Genomic DNA, 4,728 nt, shown 5'->3' on the forward strand with positions numbered 1-4,728 from the left:
CAGCTCGCCCGGCTACGCTTGAGGTCTTTTTCCACACAGGAGGACTTCCCAGAATTCTGCTTTGCCCCGTCTCGACGTGATCGCGGCTGCCCGTTTCATAAAGATACACGCGCCCGCGTGTACCCAAACGCTTCTGTGTATAGTGCACAGTGGATTTGACACTGTGCACAATCAGGCTTCCAATATTCTTCCCGCCGCGCGGATCTTGCACTTCTCCCATGCCCACCTAATTTTCCCCACCCGCCCTCTTTTTTTTTCTCTCTCTCTCTCTCTCTCCCCTCCTCCCCCTCCCTTCGCGTTCGAGCCCCACAATGGCATTGCCCCACGCGGAACGTGTCGTGAATGCGAGTTCGGGTGGGCGTGGCTCGCCCCCCCCTCCCCGTCCCCGGACCAGACCGAGGGCTCCCAATTCAGGGGGCAAACCGCGGCGCTTGTGCCCAGAAACGAGGCTTCCTATCGGAACTGGTGCAAACGGATCACGCGTGGAGAGGAAGCGCTCGGCCGTCTCGGGATGCGCTGCAGCCTACGCTGGTTTTGGAAGCTGCCCCAGCCCCAGTTAGCCTTCCTCCCAAAGCGGCGCACGGGAGTCCCTCGGAGTCAGGAGAAGGCGGCGTTGCAATATTCGGCAGCACACAGCAGCGGCGGCGGCGCCGTTTCCCGGGAGCACGAACTGACGTTTCCCTCGGCCCGCCGCTCCCGCGAAACAGATTTTTTTAAAAATCTTTGAGACGCCTTCGAGAGGAAAGCCGGAACAGCCCTTGTTTCGGGCAAGGCTTACCGCTGAGTCTGTCCATGGTCCGGAGCACGAACGGCGGGAGGCGAGAGACAGGAGACAGCTCGGGCAGCACGTGCGCCCCGGCTGATATCGCTTCCCCACTGAGCGCGGGGAAGCTCCCAGCGCGGCTCGGCTTGGTCCGGCGCCGAGTATGCACAGGGATGCGCGCCGCTCCACGGCACGCAAATGTCAACCTCTCAGCCGGCTCCCTCAACAATCGCCGCGCAGTCCCTCCCTGCCGCCGCTTCCTCCGCCTCAGGAAGGCTGCCGGGTCTTAGCGCCGTTCGGTCAAGACGCGCCCTTCGTGGAGCGAACCTTCGCCGCTGCTGGGCCGACTCCGCTCGCTTGCCCCGCCCTTCCGAACCAGGTGCGACCGTCTGGGAAGTAGACAACAACAATGGTCTGTGCTCCCTGGAGCGCGCGTGTGTCGGGGGGGGGGGGCGGGCTCGTAGCCCGCTGCCCCCCCCCCTCTGTGGCGCGCGCTTTCCCCCCTCCCTCCCTTGACTGGGTCACATTTTAGAGCTGCTTTCCCCGTCTCCTCACTCCGTGGGTGCGTCCCTGTCCACCTTTAGCTATGTTTGCCCAGGCTGACGTTGGTTACTTAACTCGCATTTCCCGGTTTCTTCCGGGCAAAAATGCAAAATAGTGTTCAAATAAATATAAGCTTCAGATTCATACAATAGTTCTAAGATTAAGCATTGAACTGACCCATAGGATACATCTCCGTGTGCATTGTTAGCTTTTCCCTTCCCCCGTTTTCTGCGTTTGACACATACTATTTGGCCGTTTACAAAGCCTAGTAGGTCATTAATACATTACTCTGGCAAAGTAAGTTTTGCCAATGGCTTCAAGAACCGTATTTTTCCTTATCACGTGTTAGTTTTCTAACAGTGTACATACTTTATATAGGAAACTCTAGGCATGAGGTCATAAAGACTGGGCAGTATGTGATTAATACCCTTGGAATATGCCTGGCCATATATTGGAGAGTGTAGGGTACTACTTGTCTTTGTAAGAAAAATGCAATGCACTGGTTGAAGCAGAGACGATTGTCATTATTTTCAGGTCACTTCTGGTGTATCCCAGTATAGGCAGCAGCCCCTGTCCTAAGTCGAGTTAGGGCTGCTCTCCAATGCTGAATTGAAGCTCAATCTGCCCTTCTTTGCTTCAGCAGAAAAACTATCCTGGTTTGAAAATTGCTCTCCGCACCACCAACTCTGTCTGAACTGTACTGTCACTGTCCTCTACCTGAATTCTTTCCAAGACGAAACCTAACAATTGTCCACACTTTGAGACCTCCTTTTAAGACCAGTACAGCTAAAGCACAGCTGTTTCACTTCTAGGCTAGGGATGAGATGAAAACAAGGTTGTGAGGATATGCCAGAATATTGCTAGGGCACATTTACAGCATGGCTAGTTGCAGGAAAGAAAAGTTCTTAGAAATGCCAGCACCAGGACTTATTATACACATACAAATGGGGTTAGAAGAACTAGTTTGGTATAGTGATTAAGGCAACAGGCTAGAAACTATGAGTTGTCCTGCTTTAGGCTCCAATCCTGCTGGGTGTCTTCGGGCTAATCACTTTCTCTCAGTGCTAAGAAGAAGGCAATGGCAAACTACTTTTGAAAATCCAAGCAGTCACTATATAAAATATTAACGTGCGGAAATGGACAGGCTCACAATGGTATTGAAAAACAAATGTGGATCAGTTTATTTCGAAACCTGGGATAACTTTTACCACTGGAGGGATTCGAGGAGGACGGTTGGGATTAAAGACTAGCGTTAAGATAGAAATATATGTTATTTTAGAATATGTACTGTATATAAAACTTAGAAGTATATCTAGAAATGAATAATGGATTGTAAAATGTGGAATAATTTGATAAGAATGTATATACTGGAATGTCACATTATATCCAATGTTTTTTAATTGTATTATAAATAAAATTTTGAAAAAAAGAAAAAAAAGAAAAAGAAAATCCAAGCAGTCACCAGGAGCTAACACTAACATAAAGGCATGGAAGAAAAAAAGGGAGATGGGATATATTGCAATCCTATAATATATTTTCTACCCAGATAGGTTGCTGAATTCCAATGGGATTCATTAAGGGCTGCTTGTCCGAAGTGTTTTGTTGCCCAAGAATGACATAGCACATACAAACCCACACAGTCTTGTAAAAGCAGCTCCAGATGCAGAATGTGATTCTTCTAGTTCTTCCATCATCACGGGTGATGGAAGAACATCACCCACTACATCTGTGGGCAGCAGCCAAGCAAACCAGGCCGAGGACAGATACGCCGTCTCTTGCCATTGCTTTTTGCCATCCAGCATCTGCTAATTGGGGCAACTATTCTGATGGGAAGGATAGCCCTTGATGGATGTCTGTACTGTACTATTTTATTTCGGAATATCTGCCTTACAGGCAAAACTAGAAGGGCTGATGGTAAATCTAATAGCCAGGAATGGCTGGAGACTCCTTAGCATTCAAAGACAAAGATACAGAAGTACAATAATAATGAGAGTTGCGAAGTTTGGGAAAACAGATTATCCACACCTATAACATTCTCAATAGTAGTAAAAAGTGACTAATACAGGTTGGTTAAAAGAAAACAAAAGAGAAAAGAGAGGAGATGAGAGGGAAGGAAAAGAAAGGAGAGAAAAGACAAGAAAAGAAAAAGAAAAGCCTACCTTTTAGCATTTCTCAGCACCTTAGTGCAATACAAAATCAGATTATTGGTATGATTCACAGACCACTCAGCTTGAAGTCATACCTCATCATTCACTTGGGGGTTTGTCACAAAGTAGCCAATTTGGTGCAGGAAGCCCTCCCGTCCCCCCCCCCCCTCATTTTGTGGTCATGCAATCTCTCCCACAGGAAAACTGTGGTGCAGTCATCCTGTTAGCAGTGAATCACAGTCTGAATAAATCTGCTTTATATGAAATATTAATCCCAGGTAAATATGCTAGATTTCAGTCATCCATATTTGTTTGCAAGATTATTGTCAGGGTCACTTCAAATTTAGCTTGAATTTGGCAGCTTTGGATTTACCTATCACATTGATTGCTTTATAGTATATTATGTTTTTCTTCATTTTATCTGTTACATTTTGGGGTATCTAATTGCTTACATTTTTACTTGCTTTTAATATGCACACATTAACTTGATACAATTAAAAGTTAAATGGAAATTGAAAAAAAATTGAACTGCAAAAGGAAAGGAGAAAGGTAACTGAATAGAAGACTTCATAGGATAATAAGATTTTTCCCCAGTGGAATATAACCATGTTTTATCTGCAACCCTTAAAAGGTAAATCTGAAATGTTTCATAACACTATAGATTCCAAATTTTTAGAATATAATTTAACACCACATTCATATATTTAACAATTATTTATTTCCCCAATACTCATTTAACAATCTTATGAATTAATAGTGCCACTGTAAATAAGTTAAAAAAGTGAGTTAGTGTCTAATCCAGAATATCAATTCCATTATATTGAAATAAAAACCCAAGCCTTACTACCCATTCTCTGAGGTAGCCACTAAACCCAAAGTAATATTCTGCTACCCTAATGACATTTTAAGATTATATTATTAGATTTGTATCCCATCATTTTTATAGTGAATATATTTAGTAGTCCTGCCTCCTGTTTTCCCCTCAACCCTGTGAGGTGAGTTGGACTGAGAGAAAGTGACTGACCCAAAGCTGAGTGTCTTTCATACCTAAGGGGCAGGAATTCTAAAATTCACAATATCCTGGCTTCTAGACCAGCACTTTTACTACTATAACCAAACTGGCTTTTTAAAAACAGATTATAGGATATCAATTTATCATTCACTTAAACTGTAAGCTATTGATTTGTCAAAACAGCAGATTCTAATCCTTTATTCTATGTTACTTGCACGTTTTCTATATATTATCTTAGTAGTAGTTTTGACTGTAAATTTGGA

Source organism: Protobothrops mucrosquamatus, unplaced genomic scaffold, assembly GCF_001527695.2.
Source record: "Protobothrops mucrosquamatus isolate PMUCROS unplaced genomic scaffold, P.Mucros_1.0 scaffold1348, whole genome shotgun sequence".
NCBI lineage: Eukaryota > Metazoa > Chordata > Lepidosauria > Squamata > Viperidae > Protobothrops > Protobothrops mucrosquamatus.